Genomic DNA, 18,238 nt, shown 5'->3' with positions numbered 1-18,238 from the left:
GCCTTATTTCCTAAAACAGTCACATTGGCAGTTAGAACTTCAACATAGGAATGGGGGGGGCACAATTCAATTCATAACAGCACAATTATCTTTTTATGTATAACTTCTGCATTACTCTATATGCAAAAAGTACATGTCTTGTAGTAAGAATATAGTTGGATTTTGCTTTTTTCCCCAATCCTGACAATCTCAACTAGGGTGTCTAAATAATAATATTTAATGTAATTATTGATATGTTTAAATATTTTTAAAAGATTTTATTTTGGAGAGAAAGAGTGTGAGCAGGAGGAGAGGCAGAGGGGAAGGGAAAGAATCTCAAATAGATACCATGCTGAGCACGGAGCCCAATGTGGGCCTCTGTCTCATGACCCTGAGATCAATGACCTGAGCTGAAACCAAGAGTCAGACACTCACTGAGCCACCCAGGTGCACCTGTTAGAGCTTAAATTGATCACCTTGCTATCTGCTTTCTTCTTATTCCATCTTTTATTTGTTCCTCTTTTCCTCTATTTCTGCCTTCTTTTGGTTTAATAGAAAGTAGAATAGTGGTTACTAAGGGCTTAGGGGAAGGGAAGTGGGGAAACTCTATTCAATGGTAGAAAGTTTCAGTTATATGAGATAAGTGAATTCTAGAGATCTGCTGTACAACATTGTGCCTATTGTTGTTAATACTACTTTAGGCACTTAAAAATTTAAGAGGGTAGATCCCATGCTAAGTGTTCTTACCACAATAATTTTTTTAAAAAAGGGAGAAAGGATGGAAGGTAACCTGAGTAGCCCTATACCTATTAAAGAGATTGAATTGATAGACAAAAACCTTTCTACAAAGAATACTCCAGACTCAGCTAGCTTCAGTGGAGAGTTTTATCAAATCTACATAGACTCTTCAAAAATAAATAAATAAATAAATAAATAAAGACAAGAGAATAATTCCCAACTCATTCTATGTGGGCAGCATTACCCTGATACCAAAACTAGATGAAGACATTCATCTTATTGACCTATAGAAAATTATAGGTCAGTATATTTCATTAACATAGATGCAGAAATTCAAAATGATGTTTTAAGAAATCAAAGCCAACAATACATAAAAAGGTTAATAAATAGGGACCAAAAGTGCTTTATCCTAAGAATGCAATATTTGCTTTCTAACATTCAAAAACCAATGTAATTCATCATATTAACAAGTTAAAAGAAAACCCATATTATCAGTAATTTCAGGAAAGAAGCATTTGACATAATTTAACAGCTATTCCTAAGGAAAACTCTTACCAAATTAAGAATAGAAGGGAAACTCCTCAACTTGGTGATGGGCATATGCAAAATATTGTAGCTAGTACCATGTGATGGTGAAAGACTAATTACTTTTCTTCTAAGAAATAGGAACGAGACAAGAATGTGCACTCTATTCAACCATTTCTATTCAACCACTTCTATCCAGTGCTGCAGTTGAAGCTCTATCCATTGCAGTCAGAAAAGAAAAAGAAATAAAAGGTACCAAAATTGAATAAGAAAAAGGAAAACTGTCTTTATATGTCAACAACATGATTGTCTATTTAGAAAAATAGATGGAACCTATAAAAAAGTTAGTAGAACTAATAAGTAAGTTTAGCAAGTTCGCAGAATACACAATCAATATGCAAAAATCAATTTTATTTCTTACATACTAGCTACAAACAATTGGAAATGTAATATGATTTATAATAGGATTAAAAATATGAAACATTTAGGGATAACTCTAAGAAATACATGCAAGACCTATTCACTGAAAATCACAAACTGCTGAGAAAGATTAAAGAAGACATAAATCGGGGCACCTGGGTGGCTCAGTCGTTAATCATCTGCCTTTGGCTCAGATCATGATTCGAGCATCCTGAGATTGAACCCCACATTGGGCTCCCTGCTTGTTGAGAAGCCTGTTTCTCCCTCTCTTGCTTCCCTTGCTTGTATTCCCTCTCTCATAGTCTCTCTCTCTCTCTCTCTGTCAAATAAATAAATAAAATCTAAAAAATAAAAAAATAGACACAAATAAATGGGAGTAAAATACAGATATACCTTGTTCAGGGGTCAAAAGTCTCCATAGTTTCAGATGTCAGTTCTTTCTGAATTGATCTGCAGATCTAATGCAACCACAAACATAAGCCTCGGGGAGTTTTTGGTAGAAATTGACAAGCTGATCTTTACAACTTACATGGAATTGCAAAGCACCTATGTCACCCAAAACAACTTTGAAAAATAAGAAAAAAATTAGAGGACCAACACTACTATTTTTGAGTGCTATGGAGTGAATTATCTACCCCCTCCCTGAATTAGTATGTTGATGCCCTAACTCCCAATGTAATAGTATTTGGAGATGGGGTCTTTGGGAGGTAATTAGGTTTAAATGAAGTCCTGAGGGTACAAACCAGGAAGAGAGCTCTGAACAGAACCTGAACATGTTGGCACCCTGATTTCCGACCTTCAGCCACTGAACTGTGAGAAAATAATTTCTGAGGTTTAAGCCACCAGTCTGTGGCATACCAAACAGACTAATACATCAAGACTTATTATAAAAGTAACCAATATAAGGTACTATTGGAGTCAAGAGAAACACATAGATCAGTGGAACAGAATGCAGAGTCCATGAATAGACCCACACATATTTGGACAACTTGTATCTGATTAAAGTGCAAAGGTAATTAAAAGAAGAAAATATAATCTTTTCAACAAATGATGTTGAAACAATTGAATACATATATGCAAAAAAAAAATTAAGTTTGTTTCATACATCTCACCATATACTCACCATAAAGATTAAATAAAATTTGATCACAGACCTAAATATAAAGCCTGAAACTATAAAGCACAGGGAAAAAATCACAAAGATTTTATAAACAACACCAAAAGCATGACCCATAAATTGAAAAAAAAGTAAAGACTGGACTTTATCAAAATTAAAAATGTCTGTTCTTCGGAAGACACTGTTAAGAGACTGACAAGAAAAGCCAGAGACTGGGAGAAAATATTTGTAAATCATATATTTGATAAAGGCTCTATATACAGAAGATACAAAGAACACTCAAATCTCAATAATAAGAAAATAACTCAGTATTTTTTAAAGGGCCAAACATTTGAATATTTTTCCAATGAAGATATAGGGAAAAAATAAAAAGCAAGAAGATGCTCAATATTGATAGTCACCAGGGAATATAAAACCACAATATGATATCACCACCACTCTATTAGAATGGCTGAAAAAAAGATTGTCTCTGCTAAGACAAGAATGTGGAGGAATTGAAACTCATTCACTGCCGCTGGGAATGTTGAACACTTTAGAAAACAGTGTGGCAGTTTCTTAAAAATTTAAACATATGCCTACCATGTGACCCACCCCTCCCTCATTTCTGTATCTATCCAAGAGAAATGAAATCCTTCACCCATACAAAGACTTGTATGTGAATATTTATAGCAGCTCTATTTGTCATAGTAAAAAACTAGGGTTAAAAACCTTATTTCCAGGGGTGCCTGGGTGGCTCAGTGGGTTAAGCCGCTGCCTTCGGCTCAGGTCATGATCTCAGAGTCCTGGGATCGAGTCCCACATCGGGCTCTCTGCTTGGCAGGGAGCCTGTTTCCTCCTCTCTCTCTCTCTGCCTGCCTCTCTGCCTACTTGTGATCTCTCTCTGTCAAATAAGTAAATAAAATCTTAAAAAACAAAAAAACAAAAAAAACCTTATTTCCATTAACTGGTGAGTTTGTTCTTTGTGGTTTTTCCAGACAAGGAATGAACTGCTGATACACACTTTAATGTGAAAGAATCTCAAAATAATTATGCTGAATGAAAGAAGTTATATGAGCATATACAGTGTGATTTCATTTATATAAAATACTAAAAAGTGCAAACTGCGTTATTCTCACAGAAAGCAGAGCAGCAGTTGCCTGAGATCGTGTGGGGAGGAATGGGAAGAGGGGAACACCAAGGGCATGAGCACACTCCTGGGCACGATGAATTTTTTCCTTATCTTGATTACAGTGAGAATTTCAAGGGTGTGCACATAAGTCCCCAAGTTATCAAATTATATTCTTTAAATATGTGCAGTTTATTTTATGTCAAGTATACATCAGTAATATTGGTAAAAACTAAGTAAAATTAATACCTGTGTATGGTAAAGAAAAATAACCCAAAAAACCCTCAACTAGGACAAGATAGAAAGAAAAGCCGTTCTTCCTTCTTGCAGCCTTCCACTCACCAATAATAACTACTTTTAACTGTCTCTTTTTATTTTTTTCTGAAGATTGCCTCCCTAACTCTGATTATGATTATGCCTCTATTTCTAGACGGATCAACTTTAAATACCTTTTGACCTCTCTTTTTAAAAATATGAGTAAGTAAACTTTTTGAAACTATGGCTTCTCCTTTCCAGTCTCTGCAGATTTAATGTTAATTTTTAGTTCTTTTGTTTTCCAATGTTTTAACATCGTCATTTCTGATGTTTTACCATCGTTGTCATCATCATCATCATCATCAAAAGCACTCACTTTTAATGTGTCAGATTAATATAAGCACTTGAAAAATAGGTTGTTAGGTAGATAGATAGGTAGGTAGATAGGGAGGCACACACAAACAATTTTCCCAAGTTGAAGTGTAGAAGAAGAACTGAAACCCAGGTGTTTTGGCTCCAGGGTCTGTGCTCAGAACAGCCATGCTATTCTGCGTCAGTGTGATGTCAATATAATAAATGTAAACAGTATGCTTAACACTGTATTTGACCCCTCAAACATAGATACAGTACCTCTTAACTCCCTTAATGTTTGATGAAGAAATCCAACATCACTTCATTTTCCTCTACCTCTGTACCCCTTTCTAAACCTTGATTCCAGTATACTATTGTTTTTACATTTATTCTGCAATTACAATTAATTTTTGATGCATTGTCTATAAATTGATTGTTTTCATTGACATCTAAAAGGTAGTATTCACAGTAATATTTCTATGGGACTGCAGAGCCAAGTAATGCCATTAAGCCCATAGAGGAGATGTAACTCTTATCAATCAATCTTTGCTATTTGAAGTAGAACGGAACTTTAAAGTTTGGAGAGGGTTAGGATGGCACCATGTCTTAATGACTCAATGCACCTTTGATTTTTCAAAAGATAATCCAGCCTCTTAATCATTCTATTTGTTAGAAGAAGAAATCCATATTCTCCTAAAAGAGATTCTTCACAGAGCTTCTGACTTATTATTCTAATTAGCACTGATAGCTATCTAGGCCAGCCTCAAATTACTTTTCACTACAATCCTGGGTTAGATCCACTGTTCCTTGGAGTCTGTAATTTCCTCTTACTTGGATTTTCCTGTTTTACCTGAGTAATTCTTTCAGAAATAGTCTGTAAGTGATAAATGTTCCAAGCTCTTGCATGTTTGAAAATGCCGTAGTTTTTACTGATATTTGGCTAGGTAAGAGAATTTGAGGTTCAAAAACATTTTTTTTCCCCTCAACATCTTGCAGACATGATTCTTAATTTTTTCCTAGCATCTAGAACTGATGATCTAGCTAATGTCAGTTGGATTCTCATTTATTTTTGAGTGATCTATTCTTTTAGTTTTTTAGAAGCTTCCCTCTCTTCTCTGTGTCTAAAATGTCACAAGAACATGTCTTGGGATAGGTTTGTTCATTCATCCTTTTCTGCATTCTCTAGCTCCTTACAATCTGAAGTCCTGTTTCTTCATATCTAGAAAATTCTCTTGTTCTCTCTTTTGTCTCTTTACCTATTCTAAACATCCTTTGGTTATTTGATCTTATGGACTGTCCTCTAATCTTTTAATTTTTCTCCTATATGTTCCATCTCTAACTTTTTGCTCTATATTCAGAGAAGTTCCTTCCATTTTTTTTTTTTCCATTGAATTTTTAACTTTGGCAGTTTTTTCTTTTTTTCATTTTTTCTTTTTTTCATTTTTCATTTTGGTATTGATTGTTCTTTTTGTTGCCCACGTATTTTTGCTTTACAAATGCTTTTTTTTTTTTTTTGAACATTTTTTCTATGAAGACACTAAATAGAATAAAGATAATGTCTATTTCCTGAATTCCTATTTCCCCCAGGGTCAGTTTATTTCAACCCGTATTTTGATTCTTATTTTTCCTCAGATTTTGATGATCTTTGGCTATCAATTCATATTTATGACTGAGGCAGACCAGCTTGTTTAATACAGAGAGCCCTCCTTGCCTAGGTCTCATCTTCTGTCCACATGGGTGGGCCTTTTGACTGGCGGGCTTTGCTCAGACCTTGAGGTGGAAGAGGAAGAAGCAGGATGCCCCACCCGCTGCCTCTCCCATTTGCCAGCTCAGATGAGAAGAACTGTCTTTCGGGTGGGCATCACCCCTTTTCGGTCTCCTCCTCATACAGACTCTTCTCAATTATTTTAAAGATTAGTCCTTTGGTTTTAGCCTGAGCCTGTGATGCAGCGAAGGGGAATGCGGGCTATGACTCACAGTTATTCCACAGTTGATTTCCTTCCAGCTTCCCTCTTGCACTCCACAGAGCCTCTGTGGGTCTGCTGCCAGGAAAAATAGCTCCAGCCCCTACTGCAGCCTTCTCCTGTGAATGTGATTTAATCTGTTAATATAATTCCAAGTATTTTTTACTTTCAAGAGATTTGTCTGTATCTCTAGTTTCCAGATGCCCTTTCTCCTGCCCCCAGAGCTGTCTTTAGTATTCTCTGTTCCTCTTTACTAATATTTCTGTGCAGTTTCGGAGCAGAAAAGAGGTATATGTAGGTGCTCCTGTCTGCCATCTTGAACAAGAATCCCTATTGCATCTTTAGACATCTTTGTGATATCTACCTTATTTGGGGGCAAAAGGCTCCATGTAGTTTGCACATAGGGCCATGGGACCATACAAGCAAGGCTAATTTCTCTTCTACTTGTCAGCTGTCAAGATATTTTAAAACCAGTTTTGTATCCTCCTATCTTCTCCAGGTCAAATATTTCTATTTCCATTAGCCATGCCTCATTGAATTTTTAGTCCTCCTCTCCTATCATTCTGATCATTTTCTCCTGAACTTCCTCCATCTCTCTAAAAGAATTCAATGGAATGCCTAGGATAGTAATGCTGGAAGCTATTTCATAGTGATCTAATTCTCCCTACCATATCACACATCCACATTGTCCAGTTAGTTTTTCTTCCCTGCCCTAGACACATAAAATGAATGCTTTACCATGAGCAGTTGCTGGGAGGCACTGTACACTATAATGATACATTTAAGAGCCATAAAATTTTGGGAAGATACAAGAGGAATTTCTGTCCAAGAATTTCCAGGCTCTCAACCACAGCTTCCAGCTTTATACACAATTACTTTATCACTTAAATAAAGGTTATTTAAAAACTCTTAATTTTAGTCATTTTGTAAAGAATGGTACTATGTACTGAAGAAGAAATTTGGTATAAATTGTTCCTAAACTGACTGAATCACACAGTTGAGCTCACTATATATTTTTTTCCCAAGTATTTGGAATGCAACTTAAGAACTCCAGCACATTTCCCATTAGCAAAAGGGAACAATTCTAAGAGCCTGAGATTGTTGTGAAATCACTACCAACTAAAATATGTAAAACACTTAAAAATCAGTAAGAAGACGATGAAGACAAACATATACCAATCTAAAACATCACAGCTTTGGTGACATCCCGTTATAGCAGACAGAGTTTTAAAATTTAAATACAATGTTGTCTGACAAAATTACATGGTATAGTTCTCAGATAACACAAAGATTCTTCTGATATGTGCACCTTCCTTGGAATATCCCCTGCTCTTGGTTCCTTGAAGAGCATATTTAAAAACTGTAAAAGAAAAAAAAAAGATTTACAAATATATTAATATATAAGGAATTATTTATAAATCAGGTGTATTAAAAGAATAAAACTTTTCATACAAACTTTAGAGATAACGTTTTCAAAATCTATTTGTTTAAAAGAAATGTTTAAGAAACTGCTTTGTACTAGGGACCTGTGATTCAGTAATATACTAGAAATCTGCAGTTTCTATTTTCATGGAGCTTAGTTGAATGAAAGATCCTCAAATTTGTTAAAGTGCATTCTTTCTACAACTTCGGTTAAAGAGGATAGATTCAGATGTACGTGAAATGATGCCACCAACCTCTAGAAAGCAAGAAGCCTAGCATCTTTTCCATTCTCTGGGCCAAGTGGACTGTGTCAGTAACACTTACGGAATGTTGACTAGGAGGAATCAGAGCTTAAAAGTTAGCTGGAAGTTGCTGGAAGTTAAGAAGCCATCTCAGGAAACATTTGTTGGTCATTCCCGTCTTATTTCTTCTGATCAGTGGGAACTTGGGGGAGAAGGCATTCTAGTTTCTGCAAGTGTGTGGCTGCACCTGGTACTTGGTGGGCCTCTGAGATCTCCTGCCTTTACAACTGAATCTCCTACAAGCCTCATGAAACACACGCTGTTCTTGGTGGGAGAGCTATTTTTGGTCCTCTGTGCACATTATGCTCTTTGACACTTCCTTTCCTTCTCCTGAAATGCCCTTGCTCTCCTCAGTCACCTGGAGTCCTCCTCCTCAGGTTGAAAGGCTCTGCTCAAACACTGTTTCCCCTGGGAGGCCTTCACTGACCTCCGGACCGGTTAGTCAACTAGTGGGGTTGTGGCATTATCTATGAGAAGAGACAGATGGGGAAATGTATCCTGGTTCTAGCTTTTACCAGGTGTGGAGTTACATGAACCTTCTGAACCTTACTTTTTCCCACGTATAAAATACAGATATTTGCCTGCCAGGGCTGTTTTGAAGATTAAATAAAATGGTGATGGTCAGGTCCCTAACCAGAGAGCTTGGCACACAGCACTCAATAAAAGGTGCTTTCCATCCCCTCCTCTCTAGTCACGCCTTGGAGTTGGCATGAACTTAAACTTGCTTAGATCACCCATGGCCCTTCTGAGAATCAACAGGTTTACAATAATACAGGTGAAAAACAGTATTACAAATCAAAGCTTATTCAGGATTTTCCAATTCCTTACAAAGATGCTCTGTGTGAAGAATGACTATAAAGTCATTAAAATGATCTTCTACTTGAAGTGCATGCATGCCATACTTTGAAAGACCTTCATCAAAAGCCTCATCAGTGTGCATTCCAGGCCTCTATCAGTTTTCCATGGAGGTCAATTCTATATTCTTAGCAATCACATCTGCTCTTGTAACTATTTTGCAGACTCATTCCTCGGCCAAAGTACACAGTATATCCAGAGCAAAGATGTCAGAAATGTGGTAACATTGTATGAGTAATAATTGTTATATGTAATAAGAATTTCCATACCTCCGGAGTCTTTCACCCATTCCTTAAATGGTCTGCAGATATTCCTGACCCCTCACAACATCCTCGGTGGCAGGTCAGTGGTGCTGTCAGAACCAAGTTGGCCCAGGGTTCAAAGCTGTTGGCAGAAATCTCGTATCGGTGTAGTGGAGTGGTGCTGTTTCTGTTTTCTGAAGAGGTGAATCTGGACACGGAACATGGAGTGGTCCTAAACAGGCCAGAAAGTTTCATGTTAGGGTCTAGTTTTCACTCCATTTTGAAAAATGTAGGAACCATTAGTGCCTTATTCAGTCACTCACTCAGCAACTAGGTTTATAAACCTAGTGGTAAAAAGTACGGAATCTGGAGAGAGAAGCCTGGGTTCATGTTCCTGCTCTACTACCCATAGCTTTGAGGCCTTGGGTGAGTGACTTCCTCCTACTATGGTTTAGCTTCCCCATCTCTAAAATGGGGATAACAAGACTAACTACATCATAGGGCTGGAAGGAACAGGGAGGGCCTGGCACATAATTAATGCTCCTGATTATTAGGAAACATTAGTGTTACCTTTTATTTCTGTCCTAGGCACTAAGAGTAATGGTGAACAAAGGCACTCAGTGAATATTTAGTGGATGACTAATGCACAATCATAACAGAGTAAAGCCATAAATACAGATTTGGGATACCCAGGTGGTTTCCATGAATGGCTGATGTCAGAGAACAAAAATGTAAACATTCATATGATTGTCTCAACAAAATGCTCATTTGCCTGAGAGCAGGAATAGAAAAATATAGTGAAACTATCACCTGATGTCATAATAGGCAAACCAATGACAGTAAGCCAAGTAGCTCTGTGCACACGGTTCTTTTTTAATTTGGCTGTAGGATGATTTTTTTTTTTTTTAATAAGCTTGTGAACCTTGTTTAATGGTTAGCCCAAAATACTGACTCTCCAGTGAGGTCATGTTTGGAAATATATGTATCAACATTTTAAAGAACTCAGAACCATAAGGAAATCCTCAATACTTCAGCCAAATTCTGTCTTGAAATTGAAATAAGTGAGATGTAAAAATTAGAGGAAGGCATACTCTCAATTGGATCATTGTTCTGTGCTACCCTTTATACAGAATAAGTTCAGAGTAAAGGGACTTCGGGATATCATTAAAACTGTCAGCTGCATGAACCAGTTCTAACCATGGCTAAAACTTCTAGCACTACTTAAAAATACTCCGGAGAGAAGAGCTACAATATTTACATCTGCCTACAAGCACAGAATCATCTTAATTCTCAATTTTAAAGATGGATATTTTCTTTGAAAGTTCTTTAAAACATATGTTCTGTGACAAGGAAACTTTAAAAAGCATTAATGCCTAAAGCTGCAAGCAAGAGCTCTTAAGGAAGGTGTTAAAAGAGTAAATGCAAGCAATCGATAGGAATCTAAAACAGGATGGGGGCCAGAGAACAGAGAGGGCTGAGGGAGAGGTTCATGTCCTCCCGTTGTAAAAGGGAGAATGTGTGTCCACATGACCAAAAACACTCTTTTACTATTTTCCCAGAAATGACGAAATATTAAGAACCAGGAGAACTTAGAGTTGATCCATACTAAGAAAGGCCTTTTCAGGTATCCATGTAGATATAAGGGGTAGTTTAACAACTAATGAAAACAGACTACTGACAAGAGAGGATAGAAAAGCCAGAAAGAAGGGTGAAGCCATTCTTTAAAATACAGTATTGAGAAGCTGCCTTCAGTATGGGCATCCTGAAACCACAAATGATCCCAGGTAATCAATTAATCTCTCTCTCTCTCTCTCTCTCTCTCTCTCTCTCTCTCACACACACACACACACACACACACAATGATTGCTAAAGGAGCGATTCGCTGTTATTCCTTTGCAGACAGGTATTGTGTTGCTTTAAATTTTGCTCTGTTCAAATAGCGAATTGCATTTACGTATAGAGTCCTTTCATGTTTTTGCTTCTCGTGAGTTATTTTAGTCATAGCAAAGAAAGTAAAATAATGTGGAAGTACGAGTTATATGCTCTTCTGGCCTGCAGCTTATTTGGATTATACACTGAATGTACTTTGTCACCTTATTATTCTCTACAGCAATTTTTCTTTCAGGAGGAAATGAATCCGAAATATATGTGTATATCCAAAGTATTATTTGGAAAATGTTAATAGGTATTATGCCTTAACATGTTAACATTGATCTTCTCTTGGTGGCCAATTATCACAAACTTCATGGCCTGAAACAACACAGGTTTGTTATCTTAGAGTACTGTAGGTTAAAAGTATACATGTCTCACTGGGGTAAAATCAGAATGTCAGCAGGACTGCATTACTTTCTGGAGGCTCTAGGGGAGAGAATACATTTTTTGCCCTTTCCAGCTTTTAGAGGTCACCTGCATTCTTTGGCTCGTGGCTTTCTTCCTAAAAACCCCAGCCTGCATAGTTATAGCTCCCTCTGACTCTCTCCTGCTGCCTCCTCCTTCCACTTCCAAGAACCCCTGAGATTACATGGGGCCTCCCTGGATAGTCCAGGATATTCTCCTCATCTTAAGGTCTGTTGATTAACCACCTTAATTCCATCTGTGCCTTTAAGCCCTCAATGTCATGTATATTAGTCTGCTCTGGCTGCCATAAAATAATACTGCAGACTGGGTGGTCTAAAAAGCAGAAATATATTTTTTCACACTTCTGGAAGTTCAAGGTTTAAAGTGCAGGATCAAGAGGCCAGCAGGGTTGGGGTCTAGTGAGGCTTCTCTCCTTGGTTTGCAGATGGCCAACTGCCTTCCCGCTATCTCCTCTCATGACCTTTCCTCTGAGTCTGTGGGCAGAGAGAGAAGGAGCTCTGGTGTCCCTTCTTATAAGGACACCAGTCCAAGGGAGTAGGTCCCCACCCTTATGACCTCATTTAATCTTAATTACTTCTTGAAAGCCCCATCTCCAAATAAGGTCACATCGAAGGTTAGGGCTTGCTAAAAAAAAAAAAAAAAAAAACAAAACAAAAACAAAAAAAAACTCTACTTAGAATACTCTGACACCAAAAGCATGGCGTTTTACTCACCAAGAAGCAATTCTCCAACTCTCCAGGTACCAATGAGGTGTCCTACAATTTAATTCAATCCCGACACTCTTGGAATTGGGCAGACTGCGTAGGTTAAGAGCTCAGTCCCACAAGACTGCTTCTACTTCAGATACCACTCACGTGGATCCCAAGTTGTCACCCATGCTCTGACCAAGCAGCTGGAAGGGGCCCCCACAACCTCCTCTTCAGGTTCAATATTTGCTATAAAGGCTCACAAAACTCAGGGAAATATTGTCTTTACATTTACCAGTTTATTATAAAGGATATTAATGAACAGCCAGACAAAGACATGCACAGATTATGCTACAGAAGGGTCCCAAGCGTGCAAGCTTCTGTTCCTGGGGAGTGGGGGTACACTCACCTACTTGCACTTGGGTACAATCACCAAACCAGAAGCTCTCTGAACACTGTACTATTAACAGAGGTTTCATCATGCAGGCATGATCGATTACAAACTCAATTTCCAGGCAGTCTCCCATTCCCAGAGGTCAGGATGGAGGTGATGGTAGAGAGGAGGGCTAAAAGTTCATGGCTTGGTCTTTGTAGTGACCAGCTCCCATCCTGACACTAAGAAGGGGCTCCCAGTCACCAGTCATCTCATTAACATACCGAGAGACATTCTTACTGGTGTGAAGGTTCTAAGGGACTTAGTAGCTCTTGCCTTGGGAGCTGGGGACTAAGTCCAGATGTTATAACAAAAGATGTTGCTGTCATCCTCACCACTCTGGAAATTACAAGAGTTTTAGAAGCTCTGTGCCAAGAACTAGGGACAAAGACCAAGTATATATTTCTTATATCATGAGCTTCTACCTATGATTTTTTTTTTTTTTTTTTTTTTTTTTGGTGAGGACACATAACAGTCCATGACATCATATAATCTAACATATTCACAAGTTCTGGGAATAAGGACATGGATGTCTGTGATAGAGCCATTATTCCACCTGGCACAGTGCTGCACTTTGAGTTGATTGCAGACCCACTATAGTGAGGTACTCCTGAGGTCAAATGAGGGATCCAAAGGGAGGCTGGTCCCAGACAGGGCCAGGAAGGAAGAGGAAAGACACTGTGTGGGACAATGGCTTTTTGGCCCTTTTCCCCCAAAGTGGTTGTAATTGCTGCTTGAGCCACTTCCAAACAGAGAACCAGCCTTGCTTCCTCTCTGGCACTGGTTCAGGGGAAGATCAATGCAAGCACTTACTCAGAGTAAAACGTGGACGTGGCAGTGGTGTCAGGCCCTCAGAACCTAGGGCTCTGACAGTTGCAACACTGTGACGACTCAGGGTGCCCAGAGGTTAATCTGAACACTATTAAATGGCTTGTGCTATCAGATCCTTATGGAGAGCCTGTGGGTCAAGCACTCTATCCTGGGTTTTAAACCCCATTTCAGGATAGCATGATGCATGAGAGAGACAAGAAGTAAGTACAGTGTTCTAGTTATAAAGGAGTATGCCTCTGAGAAGTCCAGTGAGAAGCTGATTCTTAGAGCAGGCGAGACCTCACATCTTTATATTCCCCTTTTATCATTCATGAAGGTCACTGGGTTAATCAGTCCCATTATTCATCATTTGTGTGCCAGGACACACAGGGATGTGGCCATCTTGATAAAAGGCCTTACTGTTCTCAAGAGGAAATAATTAGCCCAGGGAGTAAGAGATTTGCAGATTCCAAGCAGAAAAGGAGACAGCAAGTATCAGAACAAAAACAACTCACCTGCAGCTTCCCCTCCACTTTCATCTGGTACTGTTATCACCTCTACTTGCTGCTGGCCGGGGGCCTGTTAATGAATTTTTACCCAGAATTAGCCACCATTCTGTTATCACCAAAAAGATCAAGCAATCAAAGTATGAAAGAGAGGAGATTAAGATAAGGAAATACTTTCATGTCCTTCGCCCATCTATCGAACACACACATACATCCAAATCTTATTAAAGAATAAATTAGTAAGCTGTACGTAAGATGTAAAAAAATGTAAGGTATAGAAAGTATTCATGCTCTTCATCTTGCATTGGTTCCAAAAGCCACACACACACACACACACCCAAATACCTATATATTAACTCGGTCTCGGCCATATCCTGAGCATAGTGTCCATGTGTGAAGATGAGAATTGAAGCAATGCACACTGGAATACAGAAAATCCTATTAAGTCACTAAACTGCCCCTTCTTACACACACGGCAGACATTGCTAATCAATCATGGCATTATTTCCTATAAAATCCAGAAGAAACTTCAGAATCCCAGGACAGGGTTCTAGGTGGTGGCTACAAAGCATTCAGGGTTGGTATTAGAAATGAAACCTATTTGCCTGCTGGTGTATAACATTTCTAATTTCTTCCTCTCTACTAGCTTCTTCCTCACTTCCTCCAAGTATACACAGGACTTACTCTCAACAGCGAATATTTGTGGAGCACCTACTCTGGACCAGGCGCTGTTGAAGGCAGTAGGAAATACAGTGGCAACATGAATTTACATGTTCCCTGTCCTAATGTAGGTTATACTTAGGGATACAGACTATAAGACATCATTAAACCAATAAAACAAGATAGTTTCAGATGCTGATAAGTGCTTTAAAGAAATAAAACAGGGCGATGTGATGGAGAGAGACCGAGAATGGGAAAACCATTGGTAGAGAAGTGCTGTGGGAGCTGTGAGTGGATCTCTACACATTTCCTCACCACCGGCCTCCTTCTCAGCCACCTGATGATCCATTCCCTTTCCTTTACTTTCGTGAAACCTCTTTCTGAAAGAACACTGATGATCTCTTTTGTGCACATCTCTTTGACCCTTTCCACGTATCCACTCTGAAGTTTTTATTGAGGCCCTGTTTTTGTCCCAAACTCTATACTGGTCACTGGAGATACCATAGCAAGCAGGAATGACAGTCCATTGCCCTCATGGTACACAAAAGCTAATAAACTAGGCCTAACAATGAAGTGTAAGGTCTATGAAGGTGGGTGTTGTGGTCATTATGGGAGACCACGGCAGGGACACCACAGCTAGTGTGAGGGAGTCTGAGTGAGGTGAGGGACAGGGAGGGCAGAGGAAGCACAGGGGGAATTAGCCAGGCCAAGAAGAGAACATACTCCAGGCAGTGAAAACCAGAGGTGAGAAAGAGCACAGCAAGTGGTGGGAGCGGAAACGGTTCAGCCCTAGGTAAATAAGACAGGAAGTCACTTTCCTCACTATTATTAAAAAGTGTTCTGGGGCGCCTGGGTGGCTCAGTGGGTTAAGCCGCTGCCTTCGGCTCGGCATGATCTCAGGGTCCTGGGATTGAGTCCCACATCGGGCTCTCTGCTCGGCAGGGAGCCTGCTTCCCTCTCTCTCTCTCCCTGCACCAGCCTCTCTACCTACCTGTGATCTCTCTCTGTCAAATAAATAAATAAAAAATCTTTAAAAAAAAAAAAAAAGTGTTCTTACTCACTTGGGCCATAGTGTCTTCTTTCAGTTTTATTTCTTCCCTTCTAAATATCTTTCTGCTTAATAATGTATTGTTTTTTTTTTTAAATATCATTAAAATGTAAATGCTCATGAAAATTGGTGAAAAGTAGCTAAAGGAAGTAAAATGAAAATCAACCCCTTCTTAACATATTGTCTATGTCCTCCTAATAGTTTTCCCATCTCTCTGCCTCTGCCTCTTTTGAAGAGGATGGAATTCAGTTTTATGTCCTATTTTGTTTTGAGGAAGAGCTTTTTACTTAACATGACACTGTGAACATTTTGTCCATGAAAACATAAATTCATCATAATCTATTAAGCAATCCTCTGTTGATGGATACAGGGTTTTTTTCCCCCTATGTTTGTGATGCTTAGTATAATTATGATTATCCTTATACATAAATCTTTGTTTACATTGTGGATTATTGTGAGATTCCTGGAGGTAGATTTGTCAAGTAAAAACAAATGAGTGTTTCTGAAGCTCTTAGTGCTGATTGCCAAGTTGCCCTCCAGAAGGTTCTGTTAATTATACCCCAGTAGCAGCGAATGCGTGTTCTGTGCCACTGCATACCCTTGCCAGCATGGCACTTCATTGTTTTATTCATTGTTGATACTTCATGGGTTAAAAATAATCTCGTTGCTTGACTTTACATTACTTTGATTCACATTTATAAATTGGTTTTTTGGGTCAATTTACATTTCTCATATAATTTTTAAAAATTTTTTTAAGATTTTATTTATTTACTTGACAGAGAGAGAGATCACAAGTAGGCAGAGAGGCAGGCAAAGAGAGAGGGAGAAGCAGGCTCCCCGCAGAGAAGAGAGCCCGATGTGGGGCTCTATCCCAGGACCCTGAGATCATGACCTGAGCCGAAGGCAGAGGCTTAACCCGCTGAGCCATCCAGGTGACCCTCTCATATAAATTTTTTAAACCTGTCATTTATCCATTTATTTCACTGGCTTATTAGTGCTTTTCTTACTGATTTAAAAAGTCCTTAATATATTAGTTAAATTGAAGCTGTGAATCTTGAGATTTTGTAGGCAAATAGTCCTCTCAACTTTCCATTTAAAAACTTTTAATACTTGTTTGTAATTTTTATATAGTCACATTAAAAAAAAACACATTTATTTTCAGCCTATGTTATTTGAATTAAAAAATACAACCTGCATGGTGTCTTCAGAATGGTGCATGGTCTTATCCCCCCCTCACCTCACATGAAATAGAACTCATGGTCTGGGACCATTATTAATCCTCTCCATTTAGCTCTCCCTAACTTCTTGCAGGCTGTTAGGGCTCCTCTGTCTCATGAAATCTCACCATTTCCACTTGGCTCCCCTCCAGTGTTTCTCCACAGGAAACCAGAATGACTGTTTAAAAATCTACTTTAAATGCTCCAATGGCTTCCGGATGTAATCAGAACAAATTTCCAACCCCTCTACATGGTTTATGCGGTCTTCTCCCTGGGCTGCTCTTGCTTTCCTCTCCCTCCTCATCTTGTGCCATCCTTTCCCTGGCTCACCGAATTCCAGACACCCAGGCCTTCGATCTGTTGTAGAACTCACGTTCTGGATTGTTCTTCCCTGGGTTTTTAAGCTGCCCCCCTCCTTATAAACACCACATAAATGGCACTGTACCAAATGAGGTCTTTGCTGACCTCCCAGCCTCTCATTCCTTCTCACAAAAGATAGCTACTTCTCCTTCATGGCACTTCTCATAATTTATAATTGACATTTTTGTGGTTATCTGTTTCATATCTGTCTCCCTTACGAACCTGTTATCTCCAGACATGACTCTGTTTTATTTGCCATATATGCCCAGAGACAAAGATGGAGGGAAGCAGGGGAAGGGGTTCCTCTTCTTTCCTCAGTTCAGTTCTGCTCATCTTTCCATTGGAAAAATTCCTCCCAGATGCTAAGAAAAGCTTTGCAGTGTTAGCTTTTGGTAAGGGCCACTTTGCCCAACCTCAGGTGAAGGAGAGCTTTGTAGAGGAAGTGATGTTGGGTCTGGGCCAAGTCCCACAGGAAGAGGCAGAGATCAGGAAAGGCATTCTTGAGAGAATGCGTGTGCAGTGGCTGTGAGGTGAGAACATGTCACATTGAGGAAACAGCAAGACAAAAAGCCTTCACCTTTCCAAAGGAATTATCCTACACTTCTTTACTTTGCAAAAGCCTGTCTCTTTGCCTTATGCCAAAAATCATATACATAGGTGCTCAATAAATATTAGATGATCAGATGAATGATAAATGACGTGCCTTCATTAGGACAATTCCCTTCTCATAGAATGTTCTTTTTCTCTCTACCAGTCTGAATTCCATCAAGACCTGGTTAGAGACATACCTCCCTGAAGCTTTTCTTATCCATAGTGACCTTTACATGCTCTGAATTTTGTCTTTTACCATTCTCAAATTGTTTAATGTTTTCTGTCTAATCTTGT

General features: G+C 38.8%; 1 long non-coding RNA gene across 1 annotated transcript; it reads right to left on the bottom strand.

Annotated features, from left to right (window-relative positions):
* Positions 1-3,008: 3,008 nt before the first annotated feature.
* Positions 3,009-14,142, bottom strand: LOC131839123 (uncharacterized). The gene is made up of 3 exons (XR_009356801.1): positions 14,078-14,142; positions 9,303-9,507; positions 3,009-7,814 (listed from the first exon to the last, which is right to left on the bottom strand). It is a non-coding gene; the product is annotated as an uncharacterized LOC131839123 (long non-coding RNA).
* Between the last annotated feature and the right edge of the window lie 4,096 nt (positions 14,143-18,238).

Source organism: Mustela lutreola, chromosome 8 (assembly GCF_030435805.1).
Source record: "Mustela lutreola isolate mMusLut2 chromosome 8, mMusLut2.pri, whole genome shotgun sequence".
Lineage (NCBI taxonomy): Eukaryota > Metazoa > Chordata > Mammalia > Carnivora > Mustelidae > Mustela > Mustela lutreola.
This window is presented reverse-complemented; position numbering and strand designations above follow the sequence as displayed.